This window comes from Monodon monoceros, unplaced genomic scaffold (assembly GCF_005190385.1).
Source record: "Monodon monoceros isolate NGI ecotype Baffin Bay Population unplaced genomic scaffold, NGI_Narwhal_1 Super_Scaffold_12, whole genome shotgun sequence".
Lineage (NCBI taxonomy): Eukaryota > Metazoa > Chordata > Mammalia > Artiodactyla > Monodontidae > Monodon > Monodon monoceros.
The window spans coordinates 139873976-139894952 of NW_021703768.1; the positions used below are offsets into that span (position 1 = coordinate 139873976).

Sequence of the window (20977 nt, forward strand, 5' to 3'; positions counted from 1 at the left end):
CCCATGTCTCCTGCATTGGTAGGTGGAGTCTTAACCACTGCACCACCAGGGAAGTCCCTAACATGATTTTTTTAAAATACATTAACGTTTTGTGATTTAATAGATACATTAAAGCCATTTGGGTTTGCTTGAAAGAGCACAACTAGGACCAGCTGAAGGAGATTACTGGAAAGCAAAATTGAGATTAGAATAAGAATTTTCTAATTAGCTATCTAAATTTACAATAAATCACTTGATAAAAGAAAATATTTTACAACTAAAAATGTTAAAACAAAAGAGACCAACTTTTTAATATCAGTCCCAACACTGAGTAATAAGTCACCTATATATCCCTTCCTTCTTCAGTGTTTGGTGATAGAAAAAAAAGTAGAGATGTGAAAAGTAACATATAACCATTTCCTCAAATAAGGCTGGGCTTTCTTAGCGCTTGAGCACTGTGTTTGTTTCCTATGACTTATGTAACAAAATACCACATACTTGGTGGCTTAAAACAGCAAACATTTATTTCTCAAAATTCTCCAGGCCAGATATCAGAAATCAATTTCACTATGCTGAAATCAAGGTGTTGGTAGGGCTCCCTCTAGAAGCTCTGGGCAAGAATCTGTTGTTTCCTTTTCTAGCTTCTGTTGGCTACCAACATTGCTTGGCTTGTGGTTGTATCACTTCAATCCCTGCCTCTTTAATCATGTTGTCTTCTCCTTGTCTGTTGTCATATCTCCCTCTGCATCTGTCATATAAACCCAGTTATGATGGCTTTTAGGGCCCACCGGGATAATCCAGGATGATCTCTCCATCTCAAGATCCTGAATGAATCGCATCTATAAAGTTTTTGTTTTGTTTTGTTTTTTTTCCAAATGAGGTAACATTTACAGTTTCCATTGTTTAGAGTGTAGATATTTGGCAGGGGGAGGGTGGGGTGGGGTGGTGGTGGTGAGAGAGAATAATTCAATCTAGCACACATACCTTCAATTTGAAACAATTGATTTGATCACAGTTGTTTTAACTGATCAAGCCTATGTTTTTAGAGCAAAAACCTATTCACATGTCATTATAGTTTTGGCATATTCCTCAAAAAGTTTTTATGAGAAGTTAATGCTTTACCATCTAAGTCAGTACACATGATGATTAGAATAATCAAGATTATCCATATTTGACATTAAGTATTATGGTGTGTTGACTTAATTAGCATAAGCTTAAACGTTCTTAGATTTTCCCAGGTAGGCTCCAGATAGGCTCAGATAGGCAAAGAAGAAATTTATTCACTTTCTTATAACTGAATTCATTTTTTACAAGCCCACATTTTCACTTATTAGAGATAACTTTATCCATCTTAGGCAAGTGACCACTTAACTAAGTTACAACTCAGTCTTTTTTGGGTTACTACTCAGTCTTTTCAGAATTCCTTTTGGTCTCTTCTAAAGGTGGGCTATGTCATTCTGGCAACAAGCTGGAGATGGCATGGGGTAACTTCTGAATCTTTTGCTTTGCTTCACAAACTCCACGGAGGTGTAGTTTGACTCCCTGGTCCCCACCATCACTTGCTGGTATCCCCGATGGACCCCAGCACTAGGGTCTGAGGACTCTGTATTGTGTCTTACCTTAGCCTTTTAGGTCTATCATCTTGATCTCAATCACATTTCTGCGCTTTTTGTGGTGTATAAGTGGGTTTTCCAATAGTGAAAGTATGGGTTTTTTTTCTGAGATGAGGTTTTTCAGGCTGTATCCTGAGCAGACTAAAATATGACCCCTTCTGTTCAGGCAGTCTACTCAAATTAATTTAGGTTTCTGTTACAACTCTATCATTGAGGCTAACCCTCTAGCACCTAGGAACTTTCTAATGAAGAGTGTAGACGACCTAACTCCAGAATTCTTACTTAGTTTGGGGAAGATATGTTGTTTATGTCACCCTCTCTTCTTTATAATTTACAGTATACACTATAAACCATAAAGGGTTGGCAAACTGTGGTCCATGGGCAAAATCCAGCTGCTGCCTGTTTTTGTACAGTCCTCAAGTTAAGAAAGGGTTTACATTTTCACATGGTCAGAAAGATAAAATTTTAAAAAGAATAATTCCTGACATAGGACAAGTACATATATTTCAAAATTCAGTGTCCATAAAGTTTTATTAGTACACAGCTACACTTACTCATTTACTTATTGTCTATGGCTGCTTTCAAGCTACAATAGCAGAATTGAGTAATTGAGACAGAGATCATCAACTCCTAAGGCCTACAATATTTACTGTTTGGTCCTTTACAGAAAAAGTTTGCTGACTGACCCCTGATGTAAGTGGTTTACTCAAGAGTCCTCAAACTTTGTCCTTTATATGTAAAGATAAACTTTTGGAATGGATAAAACAAAACAAAAATTTTCTCTCTTAAGTGACTGGCTGTTAAAACTGAAAGACTTGGGTTCATGAATATTATCTCTGTCACACATTAACAAAAATCTACTTAAGGGCTCAAATAACCAAAAATTTGTCCTCATTTTCTTTATTACTCATACTCTAAGGGTAGTAGATGAAGAGGAGCATGCTGTTTCTTGAATGGTGAAGAAAGGTTAGGGAAAATGTAAATTGAGAAAGCACGGTTGCTGCTAGGCAACTCACATTAAAGCAGTTTATCTGAAGTTTGCTCAAAAAAGTTAACCTTTATGGATAAATTTGAGGAAAGTTTACTTTGTGCTTTACAGAGTCACACCTGCATGAAATGACAAAAATTATGTTTAGGTTAGAACTATACATGATATTCAGTACTCAGTGAATTAGAAGACTTTCCATTAACAGAGGTAAAAATCTTGCCAACCTAAAATGATCATCAGATTAAATCCTCAGGCCAAGAACTATAAAACTTACAATACTTTTAATTTCTCTCAAGATTTTTAATATATCTCACATTGGCTGTCCAATCATACATATATACATGCATACACACAGACACTTGTATACATATAAGTATGTGTGCATATATATGTGTATAGATGTATATATGTATTAGGATAGATAATGTATAAAGTGAAGATATGTGTGCATGTGTGTATGTACACTCTATATTAGTATGCACACTTACATTAGTATGTACACATTACATCTCTATCTGTAGGTAGATATTAAGTCATCCAATTTATATATCATAAAGGATAAAAACAAACAAATCCAGCAGTTAGGCTACAGTTGGCCAGAATTATGGTTTGAGTTTCTAATTGCCTAATTATTAAGTCTTGTTTCTAAGGATTTCTGGAAAATATCTACCATATAGAAATGGCTTTATTCTTTTTATACTTTGTATTCAAATCTCATTCATCACCTAGAATTACTTACATATCTGTAGAATCAAAACCCAATGTGTTTTATAAGTGTATGCTGTTTTAATTTGGCTTAGGAGACATTTTCAAGGATGAATTGGGTGCTATGTTTAAGCTTCTAGTTGACAATAAAATACTATATAGAAGTTGTTCTCCTAACCCTAGTTGTCACTCACAAGCCTATTTTAATACATTACTATATTAAATCTGTATCTCACTTTTTTCATTCTACAAATCCACTTAAGAGAGTTTTTAAAATGTTTGTTTTGTCAGGGAGAGAGTAAAAGAGGTGATAGAAAGTTAAATTGAATTTATACATTTTCTTCATATGAAAGTATCAATGTGCTTAGAGTTCAGGAAAATTGTTTTATTTTGAAAATAATTTTTTCAGTTCCCTTTCCAAGATGTGATGTCTTCAGTTATATTTCCCCAATAAATTGGATGCAGTTATAAATACTTCTACTATTCTTGAAGATAAAGCCAAACTCTTCCCTTAAAAAATTTGTTATTTTTTGAATCATCAACAATAGTAGAAGAATTCTATGCCATATAGAAAGTCACTGGTAGGATGGTTCAATAATATAGTCGTCTTTCCTGTTTTACTAACACTAGTTTATCATGTTAACCTTGAACAAGAGGATACTTTTAGGAGGCTGAGTAGATTATATTTCATGCTTCATTACAGTGTGTATATAGTGAAGTATATGCTATTATTAATATATATGGAGATAATTCATAGTCTTTAGAAACTGCTACTCAGTTATTATATACAACAAAATAAATGACGTGTGCATGTTCATATTCATGAGTGTGCAGTAGTGCTATGAAGCATAAACTTTGGCAGAGATCTGTGTCTGCGTCCCAGCTCTTTGCCAATCTTAGGTAAATACATCTCCTGAGACTCAGTTTTGTCACTTGTAAAATGCCAATCACGTAAGATTTTCATGATGACTCAAAGTTATACGAAATATGTATTATATATTTAAGGCTTAAAATTTAGTGCCCATCCACTCCTTCTAAACTTTTTATAGCACAATCAGCCCTCAGGATCCGTGGGTTCGCATCCATGGATTCAAACAAGCAGGAATCCCGTATGATGTTTATGATCCTCGGTTGGCTGAATCTGCAGAATGCAGAGCCCTCAGGTATGGAGGGCTGACTGAGGGACTTGAGCATCCTTGTATTTTGCTATGGGAGGGCTTTTGGAACCATTGCCCCATGGATACAGAGAGAAGACTATATGATTTTAATTACTGTCCTCAATTTTTAAAAAGAACTGTGAGGGCTTTCCTGGTGGCGCAATGGTTGAGAGTCCGCCTGCAGGTGCAGGGCACACGGGTTCGTGCCCTGGTCTGGGAAGATCCCACATGCCGTGGAGTGGCTGTGCCCGTGAGCCATGGCCGCTGAGCTTGCGCCTCCGGAGCCTGTGCTCCGCAGCGGGAGGGGCCACGGCAGTGAGAGGCCCGCGTACCGCAAAAAAAAAAAAAAAGAACTATGATTTCCATTCAACATAACCTTTAAATTTTAACTCCTAAATTCAACTTCATCAAATAACCAATTATCCCTGAAATCTTTCTTTTTCTTTTTTTCTTTTTAAGCTGACATATTAGAGCTAAACAATCTCAGAGTAATTCTTATGATACAATAAACACTGCATTTGAGTGTAAAGATCTTAGATATCTTCTAGTCAAACATCTATATAAACTCAGTTCACAACACTCATGATGATTATTCATTCAGCCTCTGCTTTTCATGCTCCACCAACAAGCAATTTACCTATCCTGAGACACAGCATCCAATTTTAGGCAGTTCTAATTATTAGATATTTTTATATAAGGAGAGCCAAGCTACAGTTCTGTGTAACTTTATTTAGCCCATCATTCCATATAAAAGGTAGATAACTCCTCTAAATCATCTCTTTTCTAGGCTCAACATAAGCCTCCTTGTCCCTTGAATGAAGACAGTTTCCATCTTCTTCCCCACTGAGGTTCCTATTACTATTACTGAGGTAGGAACTGTTCTAAGTACTTATTCTCCCATTTAGTGATCACAGCAACCCTATGAGGTGGGTGTCATCATTGCCCTTCCCCCACCCATCGTTGCAGTTAACAGACGGAGACAAAGCAAAGAATGGTTAGTGACTTGGCCCAAAGTACACAGCCAGTATGAGGTAAAACTTGGCACTAACTCTGGTCTGTCAACTGAACTGTTAAGTGTAATGCGTAACATGTTAAGTATGACATGGAAGGGCTCAATTTTATAAATGTTCTCTAAAGATTTTGAATGTGACTTCACTGAAGGAAAGGACTTTGCTTGTTTTGTCCTGAACACTTTAATAAGAGATCAAGAAATAAAAAAAATGAAATAACGTAAACTTATTTTTCTCTGTAAAACAGAGCAAGAATACCAATTTTGGGAATCAACTATAATTTCTACTAAAGTATAATAAATTTCCCTTTAAAATCCGGAAAGACTTCAAGAAACCCCTTAAAGAACCTCTTTCCTTTTTTTTTTTTTTTGCGGTACACGGGCCTCTCACTGTTGTGGCCTCTCCCATTGCGGAGCACAGGCTCTGGATGCGCAGGCTCAGCGGCCATGGCTCACGGGCCCAGCCGCTTCGCGGCATGTGGGATCTTCCCGGACCGGGGCACAAACCCGTGTGCCCTGCATCGGCAGGCGGACTCTCAACCACTGCGCCACCAGGGAAGCCCAAGAACCTCTATTTCTGAGAGAAGTAGGTGAGAATAGTGAATGGAGTCCCCCTTTTTTTTTGAGAGTAAAAATACCTAATGGAAAGGAGGAATGCTGATCTCTCTTCTTTCTGGAATGTGGAGAACAGGGGTCCCATATGAAAAGTTAAATAAGAAAACAATTGTGGAAAAATATGACAAGGGTTTAAAAAGTAGATTTAATTACTGTGGTATTTTTGGCCATTTGGAAATGATTATCTGGATAGGTAACTTGAGAAGGCATTTTGAACTGAATCTGGTATTGGTAGGAAAGGGTGCCATAATCAATTAGTCATGCCTGCCATGGGCTCAGAAGTGTGTAGGAGCAGCATGTATGCTCTACATTTGCTATTTCTCAATATGGTACTATCTGGCCTAATCCCTTTTACTTTTTTGTGAAATCCAAGGATGCGTTAATACAGAGTCATTAAGAAATAACATAAAGAACGTGCTTCTGTACCTATCAGTTTTGGTTACTATCCAATAATAATTCCCACTAGCTATCAGTCTTCTTTAGGAATGACATCTCCATACTTCTTCTAACTCAGCTTTCCACTGTCCCTCGCCTCTTCAAAGGTACCTCCCACCCCCCAACACACAGAAAACACACTAAAAAAGCATCCTTTCTGCTGTGTACTAGGACTACTTTTTTCATGAGACATGAATTCTACCTATAAAAAGAGTATATGGACCTTACTTTAACTGAATTGTGACCCCCTTAGGACATTTTCTCCATCACATAATTAAGAAGAACTTGCCTTTCCCTATGGTCCTCATAGCTGAGGAGTGGGTAGTAGCTTAAGAATCCTCCTCACTCACCAGAGCCACTCAATACCTTCATTCTTATATCCTCACTTGAACTCTTGCTCCTTTCAGAGCTATAAAACTCAGCAATCTAGTTCTCTATACAATTGCTCATTATCAATTTTATAGGCATTCTTTCTCATTCAATGAATATTTTGGTACCTATTCTACAATTAATTTTTTAAATCACTCCAGTGTTCTCAGTTTTAAATATGACTCTGGAAAACCTACAGTGTCTTAGCAGTTCATATCATGTGATATGACCTCTTTTCAACATCAGTTTCCCTCACCAATGTCACATGATGAATTTTATCCTTACTCATTCCACTTAGGAAATCTATAAGCCCTGAAATTCTACTATCTGGTGATAGCTTTCATAGCAAGTTTTTATTATTTTTTTCTGTGTCACACCTACCACAATGGTTCAGCTTCATTAAGATCAACAATCCCTTGACTGCTTTTCTTCTCCATACTTTTACTTGCTTTCTTAAACAGGTAAAATACCTGTGTGTTTTGGAAACATCCTCAGTTCCTATGCCTCATTTGTTTTTCTAATTCACCATTCTGAAAAAGATACGAGAACTTGGATGAGTTCAACTGTTCATCTACTCAACTTAATCTGGGTTGATCAGTGTTTTTAGAAACAAAACAAAAAACTAACAGAATACTGTTTTAATGGTATCAGATTTTCTCCAGCTTCAAGGGGGCTTACAGCACTATACAGAGATATTTTTCAGTTTCCATGTTTACTCACAGAGAAAAATAGCAGGTATAATTTAGAAACTCCCTCAGCTTTCTGCCATCCTATGTCAAAATTTTACATATTCACACCCATATCTTTTTCCAGTTAAGATAGGAATGATGCCTTTCTTTATCTGCTTACTGCTCTGATTCTGTGTTTCAACTCATCCGCTCCTGTCTCCTCACATACCTTGTACTGTTAATTTTCCCTCTTCTCCTGGTATCTTCTACCTCCTGCTCTATTGTCTTTTCCCTATATACAGGCAAATGTTCAAATTTCAATTCTCACCCAATTTGAAGTCACACTCTACATAACACCTTCTCTCTCTCTTAAATTCAAGTTTCCTGAGAGAGTTGTCAACTGCACTGGCTGTTGCTCCTTTACTGGGTGCAGTTGCTTGGCTTCCTGAACAACCACAAACTGACTGTGCTTTCCATGGTACTTCAAAATTTGTCTCAACAAGGACATTCCTGCTCCTGAGTCCAATAGACAGGGTGTTGTTCTTTTCTTACATAATGTCTCAGAAGTGTTAAAAATTGCTTGATCATTTTTCCCCATTGTTTGTTAAGGTATAATTTACACACAGTAAAACTGACCATTTTAGTGTACAGTTCTGAATGTGACAAATGCATACAATTATATAACCACCATTAAAGTCAATATACAGAATAGATCCGTTGTCTCCAAAATTGTCCCTGTGCCCCTGTAACCAGCCTCTCCCCCTGCTCAGACCTCTGACAACCAGTGATCTGTTTTCTGTCCTATAATTTTGATTTTTCCAAAATGTTATATAAATGGAGTCATACAATATGTTGTCTTTTCAACCCAGCTTCTTTAACTTAACATGAAAATGCATTTGATATGCACTTCACCATCATATGGTGTGTGTGTCAGTAGTTCACTCCTTTTACTGCTGAGTAGTATTCACTGTGTGACTATACCAGAGTTTAACCATACACCAATTTAAGGATATTTGGATCGTTTCCAGTTTGGGGAAATTCACAATTAATTCTTTATGAACTTTTAGATACAGATATTTGTGTGAGAGTAAGTATTCATATGTTTTGGGTAAATGCTTAGAGGTGGGATAGCTGGGTCATATGCTAAGTGTATGTTTAATTTTATGAGAAACTTTCAGACTGTTTCCAACATGGCTATACTTTCTGCACTACTGCCAGCATATTAGGGGAGTTCCAGTATCCTAGCTCCATATCCTAGCTATTATTTGGCATTGTCAGGTTCGTTTTTGTCTTATTTTTCTCAGTCTAATAGGTGTGTAATGGTATAACATTGTGGTTTTAATTTGCGTTTCCCTAAAAGTAATTTTGTTTACTTCCATGTGCTTATTTGCCATCTGAATGTCTTCTTACTGAAACATTTGTTCAGATGCTTGCTCATTTAAAAATTTGGGTTGTTTGCTTTTTTACTAGAGTTTTGAGAGTTCTTAATATACTTAGGATAAAAGTCCTCTGTCAGATATAATATTTGTAAATATTTTCTCCCAATCTGTGGCTCATTATTTTTTTATTATTCTAACAGCATTTCCAAGAGTAGAAGATTCTACTTTTGATGAAGTGTGGGTGTTAATTTTTTCTTTTATGGATTCTGCTTTTGGTGTCATAGCTAAGAAATCTTTACCTAATTTTATTTCCCGTATGTTATCTTCTAGACATTGTATAGATTAAAATTTTACTTTTAGTTCTATGATAATTTGGGGGGCTTCTTTTTTTTGGTGTGTGGTATGGGTCAAGGTTTAATTTTTGGCATATGAATATTCAGTATTTTTATAACCATTTGTCAAAAAGACTACCTTACCCTTTGGAAAAAACAATCAACTGTATTTGTGTGGGTCTATTTCTGGGCTTTCCTATTGTATTGATTTATATGCCTTTTGCCAATACTGTCTTGGTTACTGTGGCTTTATTATTTATCCTGAAATCAAGCAATATGAGTGCTCTGACTTTGTTGATCTCTTTCAGAAGTATGTTGACTTTTATTTTAGTATCAACTCGTGTAAAAGAAAAACACTACTAGTATTTTGATTGAAGTTGCATTTAATAGAGCAGTTTGGGGAAAATTGGCATCTTAACAATATTACGTGTTCCAACCAGTGAATGCGGTATATATTTCCATTTCTTTAGTTTATATTTTTAGTTGGTGTTTTGTAGTTTTCCGTAGATATTGCACATAGGTTTTTTTTTTAAGCTGTGTACCTAAGTACTTGGTATTTTCAGTGTAATTATAAGTGGTACTTTTTATAATTTCCATTTCCAACTGTCCATTGCTTATATGTAAAAATATGATTGATTTCTTTGAAAATATTGATCTTGTACCCTGCTATCAGGCTAAACTCACTTTAAGTTCTACTACCTTTTCTGAAGATTCTTTGGGATTTTCAGTGCAGATGATGATGCAATCAATGAAGTTTTTCATTTCTTCCTTTCCAGTCTGTGTGCCTTTTCTCTTCTTACCTTATTTCACTGGTTACCATTTCCAGTAGAATGTTACACAGAAGGACCACTCCTTTTTGTGAACTTCTCTTCTTGGTTTTCTGAGACAAATATCTATTGATCTCTGACTATTCCTTCTCAGTGTCTTTTAGTCCTCTTTCCTCTCTCTTCTGAATTTTTACTTACTCCTTTTTTTATTTTTTTTTATTTTACTTACTCCTTTTTTTTTCTCTTCAGTTCATATATGTTCCCTTCAAACTGTTGTTCAACTCTCATGTTTTTTTTTTTTTTGCGTTACGCGGGCCTCTCACTGTGGTGGCCTCTCCTGTTGCGGAGCACAGGCTCCGGATGCGCAGGCTCCGCAGCCATGGCTCACAGGCCCAGCCGCTCCGTGGCACGTGGGATCTTCCCAGACCGGGGCACGAACCAGTGTCCTCTGCATCGGCAGGCGGACTCTCAACCATGGCGCCACCAGGGAAACCCTGAAATATATAATAATAGCCACTCTCAACTGGACTCTGTCTAGTCTCTGTCATACCTTCTCCAATACATTCTTCAAACGGTAGTGGCATCTTTATTTCTATCCTATCTGTTCTGTTTATTTGTGCATCCTTGGGAAAATCAAGGATTTCTCAGCAGTTTTTCATCTGTATGCGAACTATTATAGTTTTATCATCTGCTTGTTTTAAGGCCCAATGAGAATACATATGAGAGGACATTTTATAAAATATGAGGCTCTTTACAAAATGTTAGTACCTGTCATTGCTTAGTATGATTAAAGTCCTTTCTTATCAATGAATTAATTTTATGTAAACCCAAACCAAGAAAATTGCCTTTTACAATTAGGAAATGTCATACTGTTTGCCTCATATCCATTGTAACCATGGGACTATATTATCACCAAGAATTAAACAGTATTTTCTTATGAATAAACCTTGAAAAATTTGACATGGATGAATTTCTTAAATGTTCAAGACAGCATGTCTAGACTCTATATATTAGATCTAATATGACATCTCATCCACTCAAATGACTTTATGATTAAGAGATTAAAATGGGGGAGGGATAAATTGGGAGACTGGGATTGACGTATACACATTACTATGTATAAAATAGATAAATAATAAGGACCTACTGTATAGAACAGGGAACTCTTCTTAATACTCTGTAATGATCTCTATGGGAAAAGAATTTTAAAAAGAGTGGGTATATGTATATGTATAACTGATTCACTTTGCTCTACAGCAGAAACTAACACAACGTTTTAAATCAACTATACTCAAATAAAAATTAAAAAAAAGAGCGATTAAAATAGTTCTTATACAGGCATAATTACAGTCTCAATTTTTAACAGTCTTAAAAAAGAATACATGATAATTATGATTCATATAACTCTGCATAAAAATTATACATAAGCTAATTATGTAGCTTAACAAAAAATACTTTTAAAAGTTACTTATTTTCATACCAAATATGAAAAAAGTCTTACTATGTATTGAATTTTGAAAAGTTAAATCAATAGCCATTCATGGCATATATAATGCACATTTTCTATGCTTGTAAGTCATCTAACAGCTGCATTCTTGTAATTTTGAAATAACTATATATTTGGAAACAATAGGCCAAATGAAGAGAGGTGATGTCTAAATACGTATTTTACATTGAGCTCAAACATAAGACAAGACCAAGAAAAAATATCTTAATGGCAAAGGAGCCTTTGCAGCAAAAAAGTTTATCAGTTAAAAAAGCATCTAGGGCTTACCTGGTGGCGCAGTGGTTGAGAGTCTGCTGGCCGATGCAGGGGGGACGATGCAGGGGACACGGGTTCGTGCCCCGGTCCGGGAGGATCCCGCATGCCGTGGAGCGGCTGGGCCCGTGAGCCATGGCCGCTGAGCCTGCGCGTCCGGAGCCTGTGCTCCCCAACCGGAGAGGCCGCAACAGTGAGAGGCCTGTGTACTGGAAAAAAAAAAAAAAAAAAAAATAGCATCTATTTTTCTGCTCTACGTACATATAAATTCATACAATATTTTAATTCATCACTCTAGAGTAGGAAATTTGAAGACTAGGACATTTTACAAAGAGCCTAAAGAGAGCCAGTGCTTAATAAGTATTTGTTTTTTTAAGTGAGTTAATAAATGAAGAAATGGTTGACAATTTAGATGTCTGATAAATTTTATTCAGAAAACCTCTTTGGTTCCTTTCATCAAGGATCTTCTCCTTATACGCACCCTTTTGTAAAGGGCAAACTCATAAAACATCACTAACAACTTCAATTTTATTTTGTGTTCTCTGTCTTCGTAAACTATAGACTAGTAGTCCCCTCTCTGTTTCTCCAAGTCTCAGATTGTGTAATTGCTTTAAATTGTGATCACATGACCAGATGCCTGAAAATTACCTGATCTATTTAATATAACTTGTTTAGCTGAATCAATTTAATTTCCAGGCCATATGTTCGCACAGTTATTTCACTTAATCCATTTCAAGGTGGCTTCCTCTTTTGCACCTTGCTGATTCACCTTCCTTTGATTGATCCAACTCTGGAATAAGTAATGACCTACATGAGAATGTTAAAATAACACTGCTGAAAAATCAAAAGACATTCTATTCATCTTCTCAGGCCAAGCATTCCAGGAATAAGTTGTCTTTAAATTCTGTGTCTTGTCTTTTTCTTTCATAGAAAATGAAAGGCTTAAAAAAGGTATGTCCTGATCATACCTACAAATTAAAATATGAATATTGGATTATCACTGAAGGTACAATAAATCCCAGTTAAATCAAAGTATGATCCATTACATTTTCTATAGTAATTTATCAAAAGTCCCCTTTCACTTTTACATGTGCTTTGCCAAACTGAACACTTAAATATGACGAGTTGATGTAATTGACCATTTTCCCACTAGAAATTTAGGCAGTTTTGTTTTCTCATCTTTTCACATTAATTTGATTTTTAAAGTTTTTTTTTTGACTGTACCTGACTTTCAAAAGTTTTAGCTAGATTGTCAAATTTTTTTTCAAAATCTAATTTTTTTAGGAAAAATAATGTAGATTCAAAAGGCACCATTCTGTTCTGTATAAATTAAGTCCAGCTTTCCTCCTGTCCACTTTATGTACACTTTAAGGTGATCATTATATATAACGGGAAGTGAAAGGGGGTGGAGAGACACTCTATCTTTGCATTAATTTTCCTTTGTGCCTCTTTCCTCATTCCTAGAGTCATGATTCAGTCACATTAGACTTTTCTTATGTAAGATTTCTATGTTATCAGAAAATACACTATGACTTTCTTTTTATTACAGATATTTATAGATTGATAGATGTGCAAAATGCCAATTTCTGTACCTCATTTTCTTACATACAAGGTTCTGGCTTACCTTTGATAAGCTCCTTTTCACTTACTAATTGGCGTAGTCTAACATTGAGTTTCAGTTATTACTTGTGGGTATTTTAAAAAAATAAAACAATGTCTTTATTGTTTCAAATAACTATGAAATCTTTGTATTTCAAAGAAGAGCCATTGATATTAAATTTCAGATCATTGACAATTTATTCTTTCAAAAGGATGAACTTGACTTATGCAGCCTGACTTTTGGTAAAAAGCACTAGCCCTAGCTCTGGGAATACTATAACGTTACTATGTCCTTAACCCACTGAATCTAACAGATGGGTGAAAAATTCATTTTCACATGGAGTATTACACCATTTGAGCTCTAAGCAGATATGAATATGTGAGACCTGTCGACTCTTATTGATTTACCTATTTCTTTCTGAATGTTTTAAATGTTTCTTGTTAATGGAAAGCATATTTCTCAACTTTATTCCCTACAGTATCAACTAATGAAAAATTATTTGTTGATTGACTAAAACAACAGATACGATTTAATCTGCAGTGTATTTGAAAAAAGGTCACATCATCTAAAAAATATATCAAATTATATTAAACCTAAAGTACTGTAAGTTCTGTGATTAAAAAAGAAAAGTGTATCAGTCTGCAAGCTTAAATAATATATTCATTAATTCAACAAGTACTTGTTAAATGACCAATATATACAGAGTAATATGGGGGATATGTAACAGATGCTGTCAGGGATCTATCAAAATCTCCACACTTTGATTTCTACATATGTGCCCACCATCAACTGTCAGCACTTTTCTTTGTCTGAGGGCTTTTTCTGGCTACATGGCTACTTTATTACCTGTGGGACAAACTGGAGCACTTTCTTCCCAGAAGTGGCTTTAACCAAAGACTGATGGGAACTGATATATAAACATCCATCTCCTCCCCGCTCACGTGGGATAACTGAGGCACACGTTTTGTACTGGGTCCCAGATTTCTCTAGCAGGATTCAGTTCCATTTACCCTTAATAATAACTTGCTTGCAAGTAAACCCTTAACTGGCTGTCTTCTCTGTCTTGCTTCCCATTCCTCTGGTGTTAATTCCAACAATGACATTCCAAAATAACTACTTGCATTTGAATCCTTGTCTTAAAGTTTGCTTCTCTGGAAACCAAACTAAAAGACAGACAGATACTGATGATGTAGATATAGATAAAGTATTAGATTTACATAATTCATTGTCACCATTATCATCATCAGGATGCTGGTCATCAATTCTGATTTGTATTTCAAAAATAATTCATTGTATACATTAAGGCCATATTTTATAGTCAGCATCTCTTCCTGTTTAAAGTTTACTAGTAATTTTCAATATTTGAAATGGTGGTAATCCTGAGAAAAATTCATAATATCAAGGAACAAAAAGAGGAACACAAAGTATTCATTTTACGTTGATAAATAATTTATTGGCAGAATAGTATCTTGTATATTTTAGACATCAGAGTATGATTAATAAAAAATAATTTGTCTCAGTTTTAATTTTAGTATCCTTATATTTATAGCCAATTTCAGTTGCAAATAAACACACAGTTTTGTCTTTATTTTATTAATAAAAGTGTACAAGTTAAAAATGTACAAACTAAAAGTAGCATTTTTAAAAATAAACGTTTTGTTCTAAATGTTTTTAAATTATTATAATTCAATTATAACTCCTAATTATTCTTTAAAAAAATCAAGTTAATGTTTACAGTGTTAAAAAACCTCAGAATTGTTCCCAAGGCTATAAGAGATGACATTGAAGCAAATGAAACTAAAGCGCTGGACGCTGTGTTCACATAGTTAAATGCTTTATAAAAAATAACTTAAAATAGTTGAAGAATCAAAAGAATTTGCAAAAATAATACTGAGAGTCCCTGCATACACTCATGTACACTTCATCTATCTTTCCCTAATAATAATCTCTTACATATCCATAGAACATTGTCAGAACCAGGAAACTAAAAACATTGGTATGATACTAAAATATAGACCTTATACAGATTTCACCAGTTTTTACATGCACTCTGTGTGTGTGTTATTGTATGCTTCTGTGAAATTTCAACACAAAGGTAGCTTTGAGTAAGCGTCTCCACAATCTGGAAACAGAACTATTCCATCACCACAAAGAAACTACGTAATATTACCCCTTAATAATTATATCCTCTCTGAGTCCTAACTCCTGGCAATCACTGACCACTATAACTTTTTCTCTTTGAGAACATTATATAAATGAAATATTACAGTATGTAAACTCTTTAAGATTGGCATTTTAAAGTTCAGCATAATGTCCTTGAGATCTACCAGAAGTTGTTTCAAATAGCAGTAGTTTGTTGCTTTTCATTGCTAAGTAGTATCTCATTGTATGGATATACCACAGTTTATCTATTTACATGTTGAAGGACATTCATTATGAACATTTGTGTACAGCCATTTTTGTGAGCATATGTTTTCATTTCTCTAGGATAAGTACTTAGGAGTGTATTTGCAAGGTGTATGTACGTATATGTTAGTTTCTAAAGGAATGCTAAACTGTTTTCCAGAATTGCGTTACCATTTACACTCTTACCACAGTGTACATGAGATCCAGTTTCTTTTCATTCTCATTATCTGTTAAATGCTTTTCTGACTATCATATAAATCACATGGTAACTCTAGAACAATGATTCTCAAACAACCTTAGGTGTTTGTGCATAAAATCACAGGGAGTTTAAGATGCAGATGTCTCCATTATTGTTAACGATAATAGCCACAGTTTATTGTGTCTGTAATGGGCCAGGTTGGCCCTAGGCTATTTAGTTCCCACAACAACTCTTTCAGGTAGGTTATTATTACTGTCTTAATGTTAAAAAAAATTTAAGCCTCAGAGTGATTTAATAACTTATTGATGATCACACATATAGTTAAGGAGAGTGTCAGAGTTCAAATTCAGTTTGAATTCAAAATCAAAGTTATTTCATTAAGCCACACAAAAGATAAGAGAGGCTGAATGTTTCTGCCATAATTATGAGTTGAAAATTATATAAGTTCACAAACAGGGCTGGACATGGAAGAATGACAGCAATTAATTTATTGGGATACATTTTTCTCTGCTAAAGTTAGTTTTTAAAATGCTCATGGCTAATACGTAAGGTGAAAAAAGTCTAAGCCCTCCCAAATACCTTTGAAATATAAAGATCAAAGCACAAAGTTATAAAGACTAATGTTGTTTTGCAGAGAAAAAACACTTGAATTAAATGTATCTCAAATATATGCAAGCTATATTATTTCTAGTATCAGAAATTTACTAAACTGATACCAATAAAAAAGATACTTTTAAAAGTAACTGAGGCATGACCTTTTCTGCATTAAATTTGGAACATTATGTCTTACAGCAAACTTATATCTTGTAGAAACTAAACCTTCTGGACAAGTGCTCCTATGAGTATCAGATAATCAAAGGACCATAATCTCATTCAAGACAAAACATTTTTAATAGAAAATAATTGAATTTCCTATTGCTTGCCATAAACCCAGAAATTATGTTGGATATTCACTTAATATAACCAGCAGCTCATTTAAATGACATCTATGTAAATATTTGATGTACTGAATGATGTTGGATTTGTGCTCAGCTTTTGCTGACATGTTAGCATCTGTCTTCAATCTGTTTAGAAGAATGAGCTCCCAGGCTGTTTTTAGTGTTTATAAGCAGCTTTTTCCCATGGCAACAGGGAAACTTATTAGAAAATATGCTTTCTTCTAACCTTAAGAATTATAGTTTAAAATACCAGTTTGTAGGCTCGACTTTTAATCTAGATGTACACCTAAGTTGCCTAACCTGGAGCAGTAAAGCAGTGTGTCACCACACAAATATAATCATTCTTGTGGAAAAAAACTCTTACTTAAAAACTACATCTCAAATGCAAAATCACTGTCCATCCTCCACTCCTGTGACTGGAAATGGGCATTCACCAACTCTGTCCTAACTACTAATAACCCAAAGTATAATTATTAGCTGTATTTCCCTGCTTCTGCATCTTAGATTTGCTCCTTATAGGACCCAAGGAGGATGGTGAAACTTGGTACAGCTAATTTACTTGGATAGGGCAGAAGTGTGAAATATTAATCCAGCTTCCAATAGCCTCCATTATACTTGCGAAGTAGGCCCTGCAACACCAGGCCTTTTCTGGCTTCGATGTAACTCTAGCCTCATCCCTCTCACAGCTCTATTTATTGATCCTGCTCTTGGGCTTTCAAGTGGACATAGCTCTTTCCTGCCTCAGGAAACCCACGCAGTAATTCCCTCTTCCTGAAATGCTTTTGCCCAACCTCCAGCTGGTCACATCAGTGGGTCCCTCAAATTTACTTCCTCATACTTCCAAATCAACATCAGTGTTCCTGTTATACTCTCTTCATATATCCTCCAGTTTTAGTTCACAATTATAACTACAAAGGATAAGTGTTATTTGTGTGATTACTTGTTCAGAGGCTGATTTGTACTTTAAAGTGGAAACTTCGTCAGGGAAGGACAGATCTTTCCTCAACATATCTAGTGCCTCACCTGACACCAGCTGTATAGAAAAAGTTCAATAAGTGTTTATCATGTGAATCATCTGTTCATAAATACCTGCTCTGATAGCTTATAGGAAATTTCTGAAAAGGTCACTGTTAAGCAAACCTTGTGTTTTAAGATAGACTCCCAAGTCAGAGCCAGTCAGGGATCAAGTTTCCAGATGACATATTCACTGACTTTGAACAAAATTGTACTATAGCTTTCTATAGGCTAGAAATACATGTTTATTAACTAATTCATGGACAATGTTATAATTATTAGAAAAATTATATGATATGGTTAAGGTTTCATGTACAGTGCTCAACAGAAGGATTCCCTTTGAGCAAGTAAATATGTTAAACAGCCAAGGTTCTCTACAATTCTGCAAAAACTTGTGTAAGTCCAATGGGATTAAAAAAAAATCATCTAGTGAAAACATCAATCTTTTATTTCATTACACTTTTCCTTTTCATGGAATATTTTACTCCCACCTTCCTGTATTTGGGGCATTATGGCTGTAACTGGGAGTTTGAAAAAATAATGTTACTTGCATTCTTTAATGAAGTGTTTTCTTAGGAAAAAAATTAAAATCAGATTGCATTTGGTAAGATATTGCTATGGCAAAGATGGCTATCCAAATCTCACCTGAATAATAGATGAGGTAAGAAAGGCATTAATCATTTCATTTGAGTGACAAAATATTTTAATTGTCCACAAATTTTAAAGGTTCAGTATGATTTGGTCCAAGTGACATTATTTATTAATTGAATATTTGGCTAGTTTTCTAAAATGTATAACATTAATATAGCTTTGGTTTGGTATTATTCATATTTTTCCTGAATTAACGGTTTAATATGGATATTAAAATGTATTTAACATTTTAACTCTTGAAAAAATCTATGCATATTTTAAAGATCATCTTAAAACTTTATTTTATCCTGGACCACTATTAGAAAACTCAGTCACCTGGATAGGTAATAAGGTTTCACTGACAACATTAGAAATTCTAGGTTTTAACTTAGAAACTTGACAATCTTATAACTTAAAAGCATATTTCAAATGTAGTTATGATTACTTAATATAATACAAACCAAAAGGAATTAATGACTCCAAATAAATTATATAAATTCTGCATATAAACTGGCTATACGTTTTATATTTAGAGTCGAAGAACATGCTAGAATATGATCTTAGGCTACAATTTTATATTTATATGAATCTGCAATTACCTAAAATAATATGAAAGTAGTGCAAATATTTATTTAGGTTACTGTCCATTAAAACTGTTTTTCCCAATATAAAGAATGATAACTTTTTATCAAAATAAATGGTGATCTAACATAGTCATATGTCAGTTTCCTAAAAGAAATAAACAAAATTGTATTTGGTTTCCTTGAAGGACAAAGCTATAAATTTCTCTACAAGAAAATAGACAACTAGGTCAAAAATTTTAATGGCTATTTGATTTTCCTGATTTGACTATCTATTCTGAAGTGTATAGGTCTATATAATCGATATACATAAAATTAGTTTCCTTGTTTGTAACTGCATCAAGTGAAAGTAACACTAAATCAGAAGGTCCTTGGGGACACTTGGAATTAGATTATGGTCAATGTGATACATTCGAAAACTCGCTTTCTAAGACCCCAAGGGAGAGCTTCAAAAAGACAGCTATCCTTCAGAACACTTGCATATGTTAATTAGAAACCCAGACACATCTCAAGTGGGCAGTTCTATAGAATATGCACCAGGGTCAGGAGCAGCAGGGACTGATGTTTGTAACATTGATTAGAGATTTTGTCAAGCAGGGTTATCCCTTAAAGGGTACTGTACCAGGGCAACTACAATAGTGTGTAAACTCCACTATTATGGACATTTTAGTGACGTTTATAAAAAAGAAGAGAGTTCAGCAATTTACCTAACCCTCACCCACAAGTGGGGCCCCAATAGCCACCCCAGCTTCTTCCCAAGGGACAGGGCCCCCAAGCAGTGCTGGAGAGGAAAGGTAACAGACAAGCAAATTGATCATCAGTATTCTTCTCATGTTTCTTATAGCCTTCAACTCAGCATGCTTCTATCATTCAGAGTTTATTGAAAGTTAGCTGAAAATTACTGCATGTTTTTCTACCATTTCAAACTAGTGAAGTTGGAGAGCACACAGGTTTTAAATTAAATTCAAAGGAGACTAGTTTTTTTTTTTTTTTTTTTAAGAAGATGTTGGGGGTAGGAGCTTATTAATTTATTTATTTTTGCTGTGCTGGGTCTTCGTTTCTATGCGAGGGCTTTCTCTAGTTGTGGCAAGTGGGGGCCACTCTTCATTGCGGTGCGCAGGCCTCTCACTGTCGCAACCTCTCTTGTTGTGGAGCACAAGCTCCAGACGCGCAGGCTCAGTAGTTGTGGCTCATGGGCCTAGTTGCTCCGCAGCATGTGGGATCCTCCCAGACCAGGGCTCGAACCCGTGTCCCCTGCATTGGCAGGCAGATTCTCAACCACTGCGCCACGAGGGAAGCCCGAGACTAGTTTTTGCATAAAAGAAGAAATGTCCTAACAAGTGTAAGAAAATGGGATTCAGAGCAGCAAGACAAGTGAATGTTTTATAAAATTTGAACTGACTCACAACGATCAGAGTACAACTATCAGTGGCTTAAGGATTAGTCTTTAAAGATGAGGATGATGGTGTCATGCTGATATGTACAAGCATCTCCCAAGAATTGACTGGCTTGTGTTTATTCAGAAAAGATTTCCTACAGGTTATCCCAGTTAAGTTTGATATCTTGTTAACAAAGAGTTCCTGCCCAAGGCCGTCTCATAGACATTTCACATTATGGTAAATAGCAACATAAATTTTACACTTAGAAAACAGTCTGTTTATCAAACTTTCCTAAGTTTCCGACTTTACGTGCATATTTGCAAGCCATTACAACATATCATGTGTTGGTTCACATCTCACATACCAGGACAATGGAGCAGTTAAAAATCAGACATTAGTAAAAAAAAAAAAAAAAAAAAAAGATGAGTTTACCTCTAGCTGTAATTTTGCTGTAA

General features: G+C 35.2%; 1 pseudogene; it reads left to right on the top strand.

Moving 5' to 3' along the window:
- The window catches only part of LOC114892162, a 142457-nt pseudogene that overhangs the window by 118455 nt on the left and 3025 nt on the right, over positions 1-20977 (top strand).